Source organism: Protopterus annectens, chromosome 8.part0, assembly GCF_019279795.1.
Source record: "Protopterus annectens isolate FY-2018-M chromosome 8.part0, PAN1.0, whole genome shotgun sequence".
In the NCBI taxonomy this organism is placed as follows: Eukaryota; Metazoa; Chordata; order Ceratodontiformes; family Protopteridae; genus Protopterus; species Protopterus annectens.
The window spans coordinates 1397901629-1397920139 of NC_056741.1; the positions used below are offsets into that span (position 1 = coordinate 1397901629).

Genomic DNA, 18511 nt, shown 5'->3' on the forward strand with positions numbered 1-18511 from the left:
GTGGAGTGGGATAACTGTAGCTGTGCGCTACTCAGTGGGCACAAAGCCTGAGGTGATGCTACGATTAAACATGACACTTAGGTGAAGTGCCAGTTCATTTTGTAGTTCATGTATTACACAGCCCGGGATGTCATCTGGTCCCATGGATGCTGTATTCTTAGCTTTGGAGAGTGCAGTTTTTACCTGTGTGGCTGGTATTACCAGAATTTGGCAATCTTTTGGTATTGAAATGGGCCCTTTAGGGGTGAGAGGGGGGTGAAGTTAGCACTGAATCAATCTTCCAGGATATTGGCAATATCCTTGGGATCAGTATATTTAATGCCATTCTGTTGTAGCTCAGAGCAGATCTGAGCATTGCCATTTAGATTCTTGACATAGCTATAGAATGCCTTGTGGTTGTCTTTGGAATCTTTGACAATTTTATTTTCGTAACTAAAAAAGAAATTGCCAGGTAAATCCGTCACTAGCCAAGGTGATGTAAAATGAGCTGATAGCAATATTCTGAACGCAAGTTTATTGTTCTTTTAAAACAACATACGTTTTCACTACTGTCCAACAGTAGCTTCTTCGGAGAAACTGACAAACAAAAAGCGCCAAACATTTAAACCTAAAGGTGACGTAAATACATTACAACATGTCACTGCAAGTCACACACAACCATACTCATTCAGTAACTTAAGTATTTTAATACAACTATAAAATGCATATAAAAACAAACTTGTACCAACAGTGTTATATTTAAAAATAATAAAAGCAGTTCATTCAACAAGTATGCTTATATAAAACATTCATTGCTAGTGTAATATAGTGTATTATACTTCGCCAGCTCTACTACTGCACATTTCAAACAAGATTTAAAGGGTTAATATACAAATTTATAAGGACTGTCAGTCACTTTACCAAGAATTATACCTTCCACATTAAACAGTTTATATATATAAAAAGTGAATGATAAATAAATAATGATACAATCATATTGTTTCAAAAAATAAAATCAAATATAAATGTTTAAAATTCTTATGCTAATTATAATTATATGCATGGTAAACGTAATAATACACTATATTACACTAGCAATTAATGTTTTATATAAGCATAGACTTGTTGAATGAACTGCTTTTATTATTTTTAAATATAACACTGTTGGTACAAGTTTGTTTTTATATGCATTTTATACTTGTATTAATATACTTAAGTTACTGAATGAGTATGGTCGTGTGTGACTTGCAGTGACATGTTGTAACGTATTTACGTCACCTTTAGGTTTAAATGTTTGGCGCTTTTTGTTTGTCAGTTTCTCCGAAGAAGCTACTGTTGGACAGTAGCGAAAACGTATGTTGTTTTAAAAGAACAATAAACTTGCGTTCAGAACATTGCTATCAGCTCATTTTACATCACCTTGGCTAGAGATGGATTTACCTGGCAATTTCTTTTTTATTGTTTCGTACTTCATTGGTTTGTTATTTTCGTAACTAGCTTTGGAGGATTTTATGAAGGATCTCAGCTTCTTATTGAGGCTGGTAAGGGAGTTTTTTTGCATCCTGGGGCTTTCCTCTTTTCTGCAAAAGTTTCTTCCTTTTGTTGTAAACTTTGTTTATGGCAGGGAATCACCAAAATGGCTTCCTTTTTTTGGAGGAGAACGTCTTGGTTCCATTTGGGATGGCACGATTCATGTATGAGTGGATGTGCTCGTGCAGTGCCTTAGTGTAGGATTCAGCAAACTAACTTTCAGTTCCCATCTGCATGGGTGTCATGAAGTTTGTCACTTCTGACTTGAGTAGCATGAAGTTGGCTTTGGAGAAGTTTTTTACAATGGTTTCCTTAGTGGGGGGGGGGTGTGGATGTCAAGGGTGATTAGCTTATGGTCAGACCTGACCGACGAGGGGGTGACCATAGGTGTGGAGCATTGATTTCCCATGTTGGTAATGACCAGGTATAGGATATTGGAGCCCCTGGTGGGACTATGGATTAGTTGATCCAGGGCATTGGAATTTATGAAATCCAAGAACCGCTGGCCAAAGGTGTTGGTACACAAGTATTTTCCCAGTTAATGGCAGGGTAGTTGAAATCACCCAGTATTAGGGTGTTTTGTTGTGTCTTAATATTTTCCAGTATGTTTAGAAAGGTGTAGTGAGAATCTTGGGGCATAGTGGGGGATCTGTAGCAAGCTGCAGTTTGGATTGCAGTCTTACCTAGTGTTAGTTGCACCTGGAGAATTTCGGACACATTATGTTGGGCAGCTAGCCTGATGGTGTGAATATCCTTGGTGAATATGGACACTCCTCCACCTTTAGTGTTTCTGTCCTGGTTTGGTGGCCGAAAAGTGTGGTAAGATTTGTAGCCTGGTATTGCAGGGGTGCTCTCTGGAACCTTGAACCAGGTCTCTGTTACCTCACAGATATTGATGTTCTTCATTTTTAGGAGTGCCTCGAGAGAGTGCATTTTGAGGTTTAGACTTCTAGCACTGAGTAGTATTACCTTCAGATTTTGCATGCTTGTACCTGTTACAGTGGTGGTTTTGTCCTTTGTACTTTGCCTAAAAAAGGCACTATAGGGGTGGCAAGCGCCTTAGCCAGTATGCTGAATCCCAGGGGCGACAGGTGCAGACCATCTCTGGCAAAGCATCGTGGTCTGTCGATCATGTCGTCCCAGGCAGACAGATACTGGATCCCCTTTGAATGACACCAGAAGCTTAGCTAATTGTTGAAGTCAATCATTTTGTCCTTATACTGTGGTATCATTCTGGGTGAAGGCAGGATGCTACTCAGGGCTAGGGTCATACCTGCCTGGGCCACATGATCCAAGAGCTCTTCCATGTCTCTTTTCATGTAGTCCAGGGAAGTATGTCTCAAGTCATTCACTCCAACATGGACAATGACAGAGTCACATTTGTACCTGTTGTGGAGTGACTTGATTGCATGCGTTATGTGGCGGATCCTAGCACCCGACAGACAGCTGACTGTAATTTTCTCCTTGTTCAGCCTGGTGAGTGGCACATCAGTGTGCCTGACTATAGAGTTACCTATGACTAAAGTGTTGGGTACTTTGTCTTGCCTTAGGGTCTGTTGTTGAGTGGCACACTGGTGTTGTGAGCTATATGACACTTTGGTTGTGATTGGTGTTTGTTTGTGTTTCAGCTTCAGAGGTCCTTGTTGCTTGGGCAGGTTATTGTAAAGGGCCTCCACATATGAGGGTTTAGTGTTGCTATGTGAGGGTGTTGGTGGTGTGGGTTTAGAAGGGCTATGTGTTGCTTGAGGTGTAGTGTGGGTGTTAACCTTCTCCTCTTGAGTGTCTAGCACAATCTTGGCTGGAGAGAGCTTTGCTTCCAGTTTGGCTATGTAAGTGCATCTCTCGCAGGTTGTAGTGTTGGGTGGTAGGAGGAGAGGGTTGTCTGTGTACATGAGGCAATTGCTGCATTGCCCCAGTGTGAAGATTGGAGGAAGATGGGCAAAGGCTGCCAGCTTAGTCAAATAGAATGTGATACATGATTCTGTCAACTGTATAAATAAATGTAAAATACAGGCTTGTGTTTTTAAATGAGAGAAAACTCTGTGAAATGTGAACTTCAAGATTGCTGCAACATTGCCATCTGCCATAAGGAAAACCAAGCCAAGCATTTCAAATGTGTCTTTTGAAGTTGGAAAATATTATGAATCTCTTTGATGTTTTACAAGTCGGATCCATTGGGTCTGGATGAAGGTTTCATGCCCATTGTTTTAAGGTTAAAGTTAAGGGCCAGAATTTACATGTGTAAGGTGCTTTATTGCTCTGGTTTCTGCTAGAGAGTATATGTGAAATGCCTTGTATTGTTGTAGTTTCCTGAGCAGGTGTTAGCTTGTTAAATAATGCAGTTTGTGGCCTGAGAAAACCTAAGTGTCAAAATGATGTAATTTGGGAGGGCCTCAGCAGAGCTGTTGGTTAGTGTTTAAAAACTATTGTTCAGTGAGAGACTGTAAGCATTTTGACCTTGGACATCTAACCCAGCAGTGCTTATGCTTTATGTATGTAAGTAAGATTATAGCACTGTGTTTTCTCTTAAGATTAGCTAAAGATTAGAAAGTTAGATTAAGTGTTTTTCTTTGACATCAGACCCGTCCTACTGTATTGTTTTAAGTTTCTGTGTGATCTCTGAACTCTTAGATATCTATGTGGTGTAGTAGTATTGTCTTGTGTTTTAATTATTTATTATTAAATATTTTAAAAACCTTTACCTGTGGCTGGTTTGTACAGAGAAGTAGGCTCTAGAGTACATTGCATATTTATAGAGTTCATTGCAATAGGCCACTCTAAAATAAGCCTTAGACTGAATAGTCACATTACCACTTGGATAATAATATTGCACAGTAATAATTGGGCATCCTTTTAAGGGCCTTTTAGTAGCTAATAATTATTAGCTGGGTGGTGGCAGGAATAACTACAGTATGGTCTGCGTAATACGGGCACAGCTGGAGAATGTGTGCCAGCCTTTTCCAAGGAGGGTCCGTGTGGTTGTATAACCTCTTCTCAAAGTGTGTGTGTGTGTTGTGCCAGCTACTTGGGCAGGGACACAAAGCACTGGTTGGACAGAGAGAGTACTGGAGGTTTTAGCTTGCCCAGCTAGGCTGAGACCTGGACCCTATAGCTGTGCCAGTGGAGAGTCTTATTGGGGACCTTGTAAGCAAGGGAGCAACTAGCCCTAGACTGACTGTGATCTCTGTGTGCACTTAAGGAAAATTGTACTTTACTGTGTGTATTAGTTATCCTTTCCTCTTCTAGGAGTCACCCTTTCTGGTGTCAGTGGTGAGGATTGAGACTCCTTGATTGCTGGGCCAGGGCACGGTCGTCATACCCAGTATGCCCCGATTCACCAGGTGGACAGGAGAAATCACCAGAAGCTGACCCTTGCACATGCCTGGTTTGGTGCTTTTTTTTTGTAAAATACAGGAGCTGTTTTCCCTTACCTTAGCAAGGTACTTTGCTATTATATGCTGTTTAGTGCTTACGTTTAATTTTTCCTTATTAACAAGGAGAGTTGAGTGCTTGTAGCAGTTTAAGGCTTCCTAGTGCTTTCCAGCAGGTTTTAGAGCAAGTGCTAGTAACAGGGATGCTTAAAGGTAAGATGCAAAAAAATGGTGTATCCTAAACATTGCAGTGTGCACTAGAGGAGTTAGATGTGAAAGTAAGTAACTTAAGTTTTACCTGTCTAAAAAGTTAAGTTTTAATGGAGAGTCACTATTTTTAAAACAGCAAGATAGATTGAAAGGAGGTGGTCACTTTTGTATTCTGGTACTATGGAATACAGTAGGATGGCCAATAAATTTAAATAGTTGAAGGTGATTTCACAAAATGATAATTTTGCGCTTACTCACACAAGAAAGATACATCAGGTATAAACATAACAGATCTGGTGAAGTGTGGTTTTAGAAGCAGGTTACTTATACACATTCATAGTGTGTTTCTGCACTTGGAAGATCGAGTTAGAAAAGTTTAAAACAAAAAGAACCAACTGACAATGTATATAAACACTAAATAGATATGTAGTAAAGCAAAATGAGAGACGCGCTAGTGGTTAACAATGGTAATTAGCTACAGCATAATATAAGGAAAAAGGAGAAAGAGGCATAGTAAACTTTGAAGGCAGAATACAGCAGGCATGGAATTCTATAAAAATCCATCATGGGGTCATGGGCTGCATGGGTGTTACTGATAAAACACTGAGCCACTTGATATCTGATCTATGTTTTGGTTAATTTATAAAAAAACTGGCATGTTAAATGCATCAATCCAATCTAAAAACAAAAACAAAAAAAACTAGGAAAAAAATATTTCAAGTTTAAATCAAAATCAGTAGCACTAAATACTGTATATAAATGAAGGAATGGCGACCTTTTGTATTTGTAGCTGCGTTGTAATACCCCAAATAATTATCAAGTCACCTGATCACACCGCACAATATCACTGTTTAAAATAACAAGACCAAGTCTGCTATGATGAAACAATGTGCCACCCTAATAACTCTTTAGAAAACCATTGCTTGCATATTTTATACACATCTCTAGTGAATCTGTTATTTACTTTTGCAGCTTAACAGCAGAACTCTGTAGCTTTATGCTGTGTTGAATATTTGTTCAACTGCATCTTAGTTTTTCGTTATTTGCACTGATTTCACATATCTGTAATTTAAAATATATTAGCTCTGATACACACCTACCAATTGGCTAATAGTTCAAGAAGATTAAAGTACTTCACTCCTAGTTTACAAAACTTTAAACAAAGATAATGAATCAGGCAATAAATACTTGAAAACTGATTATTTATTAAGCAACTCAGTTTTGTAAGGATAAATAAAATGCCTAAAGGTTAAGGCCACTGATTAAATTTATAACCACATAAATATATTACATTATCCAGTCAAATGAAAAAAAATGAAAATGACCTAAGCTTTGTTTTTAAAGTTTGTGTTCCTTCATTTAAACAGATACCAAATTAAGTGACATCTAGTCTACCATAATGTAGTCGTGTTGGTAAAATTCAGTTTACGCAGGTTAAAGTAATACAGAATTTCTTACAATACATTGCAATTAGTTCTCACATAATACCAATGGATGTGACTCCCAGTCATAACAAATAGATCCTAAGTCAAACATGCACTAAACCAAAGAGCCATCAGTGAATCATTTCAGCTCCTGAGAAGATGAAAAACCCATGTCTATTCACAAAGGAACACAATGACAACAAAAGTCAAGGATCCAAAATTGTTGGCTAAATGACCCTAAGTGAAATCAAACAACCACTGCTTTTTAGAAATGGCAGATGATTAGATGACAGAAATAATCAATAAGCCATGCAGTTTCCACGTAACACTTCAAAGAAGATGTGACAAATATTAATCACTGACAACTCTACCAAGAAGTACCAAATATTGAGCATTAATAATGTTATCATACTACATTCAGACAATTAACTGATAAAATAAATACAAATAAGACTTTCAAAATGTCTTTTCAAGTAAACTAAAGTTAAATTCAAACCAAGTGGATAGCAGCAAAAACACAGAACTAATGACTCCAAATGAAATAAAAATGTGCAAGTGCAATTTTACACAAGCCATAATTTAGTTTAAAAGAAATACAATATTCAGAAATATAAACTCAGAAAGCTGAACACGACTATGATAAAATTTAGAATCTGTTTGTAATTTGTCCTAGACAGTCATCAGTTACCATATTGGATACAACTATTATTTTAACAAATGCTTACAATTGGTCATTATATTTGTGAATAGAATGGCAGTCAGAAATCGTGCAGTTTATAGCAGTAACCCTCTTGAATTCTGCAACAAGGTTTATCTAGTTAATCGCTGGATGTATCTGAGTAAGGGGACTGCTCCTATTGACTGCCCTCAGCCCCAATCCAGGCACACAAAGTCAAGGTGAAAAATATGTTACTGCAGAGACTCCAATTCATGCTTCCAGCAGAAAACAATCTCAAAAAATACTCAAAAGCTGTTGAAACGCTTGGTTTTAGCACATTCATTTTAATAAATGCAAAACTTCTTCAGATAAAACAGTAAAAAAGTCAAGGCAAAGACAAAGGATCTAATACATTTAAGTTTAGTGTAACCTGTCAAACTGCAGTTCTATGTGATATTAGAAGAAATTGGAGGACATAAGAAAAGCCATGTGGACACAGAGGAAACTTGAAAATAACATAGATTGCAAATAGAGATCACATGCCCTCCTGACCCTAGAGGTGTGATATAACTGGAAATGAGGAAAAAATCCCAGGCTGTGGAGATGTGATAAATCAGCACTACCCACTGTAGTACACTTTAAATGGTAAGCACTGAGCACAATGTTAAGGAAGTGAGAAGAGTGACTTTGTGCAGTAAACATTGAACACTATGTCAAGAAATGTTTTTTTTTTCTGGACAGGAAATACCAAACATAAATCTGAGAGGTAAGATTGTGTTGCAGGTACAACAAGCACTGAACAAAAACTGAGGAGGTAGAGGAAAATGAGCCTGAACAACAAGAAATGGACATGAGTGCAGGAGGTAGGGGTTACACTGGGCAAAGGTCACTTAATGTGAATTTGGGAAATGACGTGAGATACAAACATGCATGTGCACATATACACACAGACACAAACACACACACACACACACACGCGCGCGCGCGTGTACACACACACACACACACACACACACACACACGCGTGTGTGCGCACACACACACACACACACACACACACACACACACACACACACAATCATACACTTACCCAAAACCGTTCATACCACTGTGAGATGGGCACACACACATTCTGTCACATAGATATACAAACTCACACCCACCACTACCTTTCCACTAAACTCTCCAACACTTAACCTACAATGTGGTCTCTCCTATTAGACGTAATGATGATGTTAATTGACATGGTTGGTCATGCTAATTTTGCACATCTGAAGAATTCTCCAAATTCCATGAGTGCATAAATCCCTTCCACAAGCATTTCTGGTGGAAAGCACGTCATTATTTAGAATATCCTACTTCCCAGAATGCCTTATTAGCATTTAGCATAGCCTCAGTGGGCTGTCTCCATGGTCGTGCCTCTGAAGCATTTAACACAGCCATACAGGCAGCCCATCAAGGTTATTTCATTACCTATGAAGAATTATCAGAGTGGGTGGCTCACAGAGTCAGGAAAAGCTTTTGCCAGTGGTTTTCTGCCCATGTTAGTGCTTACTGTTGGTGGTAATTCTGAATCTCATCCCTTGTTTTTCATTTTGCCTGTCTGTATTCACATTTTGGGATGGAATTGTGCAAGGACTGTGCAGCTATCTATCTGTGAGATAAAGTCCCATAGTCTCATAAAAGGCATTTTGCATAGCTGGTGCAAAAATGATGAACTTTAGTAAAGTTATGAGGAAGTGTTTACCCTACTACATGTTGTCTCATTGCTGAGACAGTGATTCTCGTCATGTCTTGCCTAACTTTTTTATATACAGTGATGTTAGGCATGTCCTGCCTACCCTTATTACATACAATGATATTGGACATGTCCTACCTAGCCTTATTACATACAATGATATTGGACATGTCCTACCTAGCCTTATTACATACAATGATATTGGACAGGTCCTACCTACCCTTATTACATACAATGATATTGGACATGTCCTACCTAGCCTTATTATTATTACACAGTGATACCGAGCATGGCATGCCTATTCATACTTCATACAGTGTTACTGGGCATGTACTGCCTAGCCTTATTACATACAATGATATTGGGAATGTCCTACCTAGCCTTATTATTATTATACACTGAAACCAAGCGTGGCATGCCTATTCATACTTCATACAGTGTTACTGGGCATGTACTGCCTAGCCTTATTACATACAATGATATTGGGAATGTCCTACCTAGCCTTATTATTATTATACAGTGATACCAAGCATGGCATGCCTATTCATACTTCATACAGTGTTACTGGGCATGTACTGCCTAGCCTTATTACATACAATGATATTGGGAATGTCCTACCTAGCCTTATTATTATTATACAGTGAAACAAAGCATGGCATGCCTATTCATACTTCATACAGTGTTACTGGGCATGCACTGCCTAGCCTTATTACATAAAGTGAAACTGGACATGTACTGCCTAGCTTTATTGCATACAGTGAAACCAGACATGTACTGCCCAGTCTTATAAAATACAGTAATATGGGGCATGTCTTACCTAGCCTTATTGCATACAGTGACACTGGGCATGTCCTGCCTTGCCTTATTACATTTAGGGATCCTGGGCATGGCCTGCTTATCCATACTGTGCAAAGTGATACTAAGCATGTCCTGCCTAGCCTTACTGTATACAGTGATACTGGGCATGTCTTGTCTATCCTTATTATATACAGTGATACTGGGCATGTCTTGTCTATCCTTATTATATACAGTGATACTGGGCATGTCTTGTCTATCCTTATTATATACAGTGATACTGGGCATATCTTGTCTATCCTTATTATATGCAGTGATACTGGGCATGTCTTGTCTATCATTATATGCAGTGATACTGGGCATATCTTGTCTATCCTTATTATATACAGTGATACTGGGCATATCTTGTCTATCCTTATTATATACAGTGATATTGGACATGTCCTACCTAGCCTTATTATTATACAGTGATACCGAGCATAGCGTACCTATTCTTACTTCATAGCATAGCGCACCTATTCTTACTTCATACAGTGTTACTGGGCATGTACTGCCTAGCCTTATTACATACAGTGAAACCAGATATGTACTGCCTAGTCTTATAAAACACAGTTATATGGGGCATGTCTTACCTAGCTTTGTTGCATACAGTGATACTGGGCATTTTCTGTCTAGCCTTATTATATATAGTGATATTGGACAGATCCTGCCTAGCCTTATTGCATACAGTGACACTGGGCATGTCTTGCCTTGCCTTATTAAATACAAGGATCCTGGGAACGGCCTGCTTAACCATACAGTGCAAAGTGATACTAAGCATGTCCTGCCTAACCATATTATATACAGTGATACTGGGCATGTCCTGCCTAACTTCATTACATACAGTGGTATGGAGCATGTCAGCCTAGCCATATCTTGTATAACCATATTATATACAGTGATATTGGGCATGTCCTGCCTAACTTCATTACATACAGTGGTATGGAGCATGCCAGCTTAGCCATATCTAGTCTAACCATATTATATACAGTGATACTGGGCATGTCCTGCCTAACTTCATTACATACGGTGGTATGGAGCATGCCAGCCTAGCCATATCTTGTCTAACCATATTATATACAGTGATACTGGGCATGTCCTGCCTAACTTCATTACATACAGTGGTATGGAGCATGCCAGCCTAGCCATATTTTGTCTAACCATATTATATACAGTGATAATGGGCATGTCCTACCTAACTTCATTACATACAGTGGTATGGAGCATGCCAGCCTAGCCATATCTTGTCTAACCATATTATATACAGTGATAATGGGCATGTCCTGCCTAACTTCATTACATACAGTGGTATGGAGCATGCCAGCCTAGCCATATCTTGTCTAACCATATTATATCCAGTGATAATGGGCATGTCCTGCCTAACTTCATTACATACAGTGGTATGGAGCATGCCAGCCTAGCCATATCTTGTCTAACCATATTATATACAGTGATATTGGGCATGTCCTGCTTTACTTTATTATGTGCATAGATTCTGGGCATATTCTGCTTAGCCTTTTTACACAGAATGATGCTGAGCATGTCATGCCTAACCTGGGCATATCCTGCCAAGCTTTATTATATACAGTGATACTGGGCATGTCCTGCCTGGTCTTTTTACATACAGGGACACTGAGCATGTCCTGCCTAACATATTATACACAGCAAAACTGGATATTTCCTGCCTTAACATTATTACATTCACTGATACTGGGCATATCCTGCCTAGTCCTTTTACATAGAGTCATACTAGGTATGTCCTGCCTAACCTGCTTTACATACAGTGATGTTAGGAATGTTCTGCCTATCTTTATTATATACAGTGATACTGAACAAATCCTGCAAAATCATATTATATATGTAGTGATATTGTATATGTCCATCCCAACTTTATAGGTTTATAGAAGGTTACTAGGCTAATGGCCCAACAGCCCTTACAAGCCTAGTCATATTTATCCCAAGTTGCCCCAGTTGTCTGTGGTTAGGTGAGGTAAGGGTCTATCATAATTAATAATGAGTTCTTCTGTCCAGGAAGGACATGGGCACCACCCCAGCAGTGAATTTGTGGTCGCCCATCCCTTAGTCTAGGTTGGGTATGAAGTGGGTCATGGAGAGGCTCTGTGCCATGTGAATTGGAAGCTGGTTCCAGAAAAGTGGCAGTCTCTGGGAGTTGTATCTAGCTCTCCAGTATAACCTGCTCATGTAGAGGCTAGGTTAAGATCCCTGGAGCGAGTGGCCCTCATGCAGTTTGATTTATGAATGTGTAGCATTTCCATCAGGGTCAGGTCAAAGACTGCCCTATAACCCAGGCACAGGTCACCCCTTAGCAACCTGTATGAGACAGACTACAGTGACAGGGCTTTCAGTCTTTCTGTGTAAGATTTATTTTGTGCACCTTGTAACTTCTTGGTGAGAAACCTCCATGGTCTCTCCAGTTGTTTAAGGTGTCTGGTGAGGTACATGCAAAAGGGAGTATTGAACTCAATTACTGGTTTGATGAGAGTTGAGTATAATGGAATTATAACAACCTTAGATCTATGCAATGCCTTTATTTATAAGATGCGTGACATAGAAGGATTTTCTTACTATTGTGGATACGTGGTGATCAAAGTTCAGGTTGCTATCAACCTGAGTACCCAGATCACATACCATTGGCTCTACACTTAGGGGGGTGCTATCTACAATGTAATCAGCAGGGAGGTCAGCTTTTCCAAAGGGAATAATAATGCATTTTTTGCATTTAGCTTTAATCTGTAGCTTTGTCACCAATCATTTGTCTGCATTAACCCTGTCTGCAGTATATTAACATCGCTGAGGGACTCAATGATTTCTCCCAATTTGCAATCATCAGTGAACTTGGTCAGCCACATGACTTCTGAAAAATAAATTCTAAACAGTAAGAGGCCCAACAAAAAAAAACCCTATGGTACACCACTGGTGACTGGTCTTTTGCTAGAGGTGAAGTCACCCACTTTGAAAGTATGTGTCCTGTCGGTGAGCCAATTGGCTCCCCATCTGCTAATGTAGGGGTTCATTTCCAATTGAGAGAGTTTGTCTATAATACTTGAGTGGGAAATTGTGTCAAATGCCTTGGCTAGGTCAAGATAGGTGGTATGCACTGTCTTTCTCTCGTCCAGGGCCTTGGTGACTTTCTCAAAGAAGCCAGCCATGTTTAACAGGCATGATCTACCTTTAAGAAATCAGAACTGGGTTGGGTCCAGAGTTTGGAGATTACCTATGTTCTTGTTAGTAAGGTTCATTATGATTCTTTCCATGGCCTTGAAGATGAGGCTAGGCAAGCTTATGGGTCTATAATTCCCAGGGTCAATTGATGGTCCCCCTTTGTGCAGAGGGATTACAGTTGCTGTCCTCCATTCGGCTTGAACATAGCCAGTTCGCAAGCTGTGGTTCCACAGGGATCCAAGTGGGTCTACTAGGTCCTGTATTCAGTTGTTTAAATGATAACTTGGGGTGTTGTCTGGTTCCATTGATGCCATGCTTTTGGCCTTGGAGAGTGCCAAGATGACCTGCTCTCTTGAGATAATAGACTGAGAAATGGTGGCAGGTATACTTTGGGGGAAGGCTGGAGGGGAAAAGGGGGTGGGGTTTGCTCCAAATCAGTCAGCTAGCAGGTTGGCTATTACCTCCAGTTGTGTACGGGTGTTGCCATCCACAACCAGTTCCAGCAAATAGCTGGGTATTCCCTTTTAGATGTCAGCCATAGTTAAGAATGCCTTGTGATTATCCTTAGCCAGGGAGGCTATTTTTGCTTCATAATTAGCTTTTTAGGACTTGACAAGGTCTCTCATTTATTTGTGTAAGCTAGAGAGGGGTTTCTTCCTCTGCTGAGCCAGTTCCCTGTTGTTCTTGGACATTGTTTTCTTTCTCTTGTCTATAGCCTGTTTATACTAGGGGTCCACCAGGGTGGCTTGTTTTTTTTGGCAATATATGGTTTTAATACAGTCAGATATGGCTGATTCTATACAACTGGTTAAGTGGTTATACAGGGCACCGGTGTACATCTCTATGTATGTGTTCAAGGGGGCTTTGAAACTTCTTACACCATCTCATAGTAGGATGTAGTTTGTCTTTGAAAAATTCTTAAATGTTTTTGAGCTTGGTGGGGTATCTGATCTTATAATTACGTTGAATGAGACTGATTTATGGTCCGATCTTACCAGGGAGGACATCGGGGGGGGGGGTGCACTGCTCTCCCATGTTAGTGAATACTATGTCCAGGAGATTTGGGCGTCTTGTATGTTTGCTGACCAGCTGTTCCAGAGCATTTGCATTGACAAAGTCCAAGAACCTCTGAGCCAGCATGTTTGTGGTCTTGTATGTTTCCAAGTCAGTGGCAGGATAATTAAATCACTCATGAGTAAGGTGTTGGGCTGTGTGGTGAGTGACTCCAGTAAGTCCAGGTATGCAATATGCTTTACCTGTTTCATGGTGGGGGACCTATAGCTAGCTATGATGTGGTAGGGGGCTTTGCCTATAGTTAATTGGACATGGATTAGCTTAAGAGAGTCACACTGTTAGACCAGTTTTGACACCTCCTCCTCCTTTGTTTTTTTATGCTTAGTTTGTGGTCTGAATATATGGAAGGCATTGTAGCCCTGCATAGCCAGGGTACTTTCTGCACTTTTGAACAACATTTCAGTGACTGCACAGATGTCGCCATCTTCCAAAGTGAGGAGTGCTTCCAAGGAATGCAGTTTCCTTTTTAGACTCCTAGCATTACGCAGGAGTACCTTGAGTTTATCTCGAGAGTTTATGTTATGTTGGGAGGTTGGTTAGTTTAACACTGCCTAAAAAAGGCACAATAGGAGTGGCTAATGCCTTTGCCAGTATCTGAAAGCCTGGAGGAGACAGGTGCAGACCATCTCTGATAAAGCAGCATGAACTATCGACAGTGTTTTCCAAGGCTGACAGATATTGGATCCCCTTGAACTGACACCAGAAACTAAGTCAATTGTTAAAGTCAGTCATTTTTTTTGTATTGTGGCATCATCCTTGAAGAAGGTAGAATGCTTCTTAAGGCTAGGCTTATACCTGCCTGTGACACATAATCAAAAGCTCAGTCATGTCTCTCTTCATATAGTCCAGTGAGGTATGTCTCAAGTCATTCACCCCAACATGGGCTATGACAGAATCATACCAGTACCTGTGGTTGAGTGACTTGAGTGCTTAAATGACTTGACAGATCCTGGCATCTGATAGGATGCTAATTGTAACCCGATCCTTACCCAGCCTTGTGGGGGGAACATCCTTGTGTCTCACAATACATTAGGTTTTGTGGTGTTATGCCTTATGGGCTTATTTGTTGAGGCACTGGTTTGTGTGTTATGTGTTGTGGTTGTTTTTTGCATTGTTATGTGTGTAAGTAGTTTCCATTTCAGAGGCCTCTGATGTTTTGGCAAGTTACTAGTGAGTACCTCCGCATATGTGGGTTTATGTCTCTCCCATCCACTCTCAGGACAATAACTAACTCAGAAAACTTTAAAACCCAGCTTTTCACTTACTTTTTCTCCAAATGGAAATGCACCTGCTTTCACCCTGTCTAACTCTTTCCAACAAATGGCCTAAGGAGGTGTTGTTCCTAGGTTCCTAATCTCTCTAACACCCCAACAACTATCTCCCTGAGCTGACCCAAGCTCTCTGCAATTGCTTCTCAAGACACCATATCTACTTTGTAAATATTGTAAATAGCTTCTTCTGTCAAATGAATGCATGTAAAGTGTTTCCTTACTCTAATCGATTATGTATAATGTTTCTACACTTCAATTGTAATGAAGAAAAATTCTCAAATGAATCTCTACAGTACAACCATCCAGATACATCAAAATTATCTTTGTCAACCTAGCCTGATACAGAATGTACATACTTGTAAACTGTACTTTATTATGTAACTTACTTAATTTTGTATCTTTGCTGTTTGTTATATTGGAGCTTTTCTCCCCTGGCCTCCACTGAAAACAGGCTCTCTTGGGCCCAGTGGACTTTCCCGGTCACCAAACTGAAATAAATAAATAAATAAATGTGTCACGTCCTTAATTAGTGTAAGAAGTGTGTGTTGACAACCTGTTTGGCATTCAATTTGCCCTTATGTAAGAGTCTTGCTTCCAAGTTCACAGTGTAGCTACATCTCTCACATAAAGTATTTGTCTGTTTCAGGAGTAAATGGTTGTCCGTATACGAGACAATTGCTAAATTGACTCAGGATGCCTAAGTCTATCAGGCTGGCCAGGGAGATGATGGGAAGCTGCCTGTCCATGATAGCAGGCTCTTACTGTATGTTTTATTAGGGAATGGAATGGGTTAATTTGACAGGATTGTACTGGTAGCACAAAGACCACAACAGGGACCTATACTTTGTGTAGGCTAAGGATCTATAAGGCAACACTGCTCAGTGTGCAACTGAGTTGCTCATAGAGTAGCAGAAAAGCTTAAGGGTTTCAATGGCAGCTGTTTAGGGAAAACTGAGCTTCTAGGCTTTTGTGTCTATACAGGGCACTGCTAACTGCCACTGAGTGAAGAACAGCACCATGCAAATGCAAGACTTAAATATGACCAAAGGGAAACAAGTTTTAAGCTAACTACCAAGCAGGAAAGCTCACAGTAAGGCTTTCACCAGCAATCCCCAACTCAGACAGGTTAGATCAGCACACTTCGGCCACAAGGGTGCAGAAAAACACCTTCTTAATGTAGAATAGCTGTTTGGAGTCCAAGTGTAACAACACCACTCAAACTACCTACAACAGCCCTACAACATACATTGATACTGGGTATGTCCTGCCTAGCGTTTTTACATACAATGATACTGCACATGCCCTGCCTAGCCTTAATATATACTTTTATACTAGGCATGCCCTGCCTAGCTTTTTATATACAATGATACTAAGCATTTCCTGACTAGCAATATTACATACAGTGCTACTGAGTATGTCCTGCCTAAGGTTATTATATACAGTGTCATTGGGCATATCCTGTCTAGCCTTATTACATACAATGATACTGAGTATGTCCTGCCTAAGCTTTTTCCATGTTGTGTTGCTAGGAAAATCCTGTTTAGGTTTGTTATATTTAGTGATATTTGACATGTTCTGACTATCCTTTTTACATAGAATGATACTGAGCATGTCATGCCTAAACTTATTACATACAGTGATACTGGGCATGTCTTATCAAGCATTATTACATACAGTGATAATGGGCATGTCCTACCAAGCATTATTACATACACAGATACTGGGCATGTCTTACCAATCATTATTACATACAGTGATACCGGGCATGTCCTACTAACCACTATTACATACAGTGATACTGGGCATGTCCTACCAAGCATTATCACATACACTGATACTGGGCATGTCCTACCAAGCGTTATTACATGCAGTGGTACTGGGTATATCCTACCAAGCATTATTACATACAGTGATACTGGGCATGTCCTACCAAGCATTTATTACATACACTGATACTGGGCATGTCCTACCAAGCATTATTACATACACTGATACTGGGCATGTCCTACCAAGCATTATTACATACAGTGGTACTGGGCATGTCCTACCAAGGATTTTTACATACAGTGATACCGGGCATGTCCTACCAACCATTATTACATACAGTGATACTGGGCATGTCCTACCAAGGATTATTACATACAGTGATACTGGGCATGTCATTCCAATCATTATTACATACAGTGATACTGGGGATGTCCAATCAAGCATTATTACATACACTGATACTGGGCATGTCCTACCAAGCATTATTACATACAGTGATACTGGGCATGTCCTACCAAGGATTATTGCATACAGTGATAATGGGCATGTCCTACCAAGCATTATTACATACAGTGATGCTGGGCATGTCTTGACTAGCCTTTCTGTTTGCAATGATGCCAGTCATGCCCTGTCTAGCTTTATTATATACAGTGATTCCAGGTGTGTCCTGCATAGCTTTATTACATACAGTGATATTGAGCATGTCCTGCATAGCTTTTTTTCATACAGTCATATTGGGCCTGTCCTGCCTATCTTTATTATATACAATGATACTGGGCATGTCCTGCCTAGTTGTATTACCTACAGAGATACTAGGCATGTCCTGCCTAGCCATATCACATACAGTGATACTAGGCATGTCCTGCCAAGCCATATTACATACAGTGATACTGGGCCTGCCCTACCTAGCCTTATTGTGTGCAGTGATACTTGGCGTATATGATCTAGCTTTGTTACAGGAAATGATACCGAGCATGTCTTTCCTTGCCTCATTATACACAACGATACTTTGCATGTCATAGAAATCACAGCTTTGTGTGGCCTTTGCCTGATGTTATTGTATGCAGTAGTACTAGGTAAGTCACGTACAGCACAGCACCATGCATCTTTGGCTAGCCTTACCTAGCCTTACTACATACAGTAATACTGGGCATGTTATGTAGTGCACAGAATCATGGACCAGTTACCTGTCCTGATTGCATGCACTGATACTATGAAAATGAGGATACCCCAGTACTGATACTATGAAAATGGGGATGCCCCCGTATCAAAGTTATTATGTAGTAAAGGATGTCCCATGTCACAGGTGTGAATGTCAGGATTCTGAATTCTACATAAGACTGAAAACAAGCAGTCTGCAACAAAATTAGCGTCATGTGTTTGTGCAAGAGAATTCTTCAAGCACTCTACTATGCAAGGGACTTTGCTTCTTGTAGACATCTATGTAATATAGCTATCTCTGAAGTTCCTGT

The 18511-nt window shown here is 39.9% G+C and overlaps 1 protein-coding gene across 4 annotated transcripts in view; it reads left to right on the forward strand.

Annotated features, from left to right (window-relative positions):
• LAYN (layilin) overlaps positions 1-18511 on the forward strand; it is a 375483-nt gene that overhangs the window by 221968 nt on the left and 135004 nt on the right. The window lies entirely within an intron of this gene.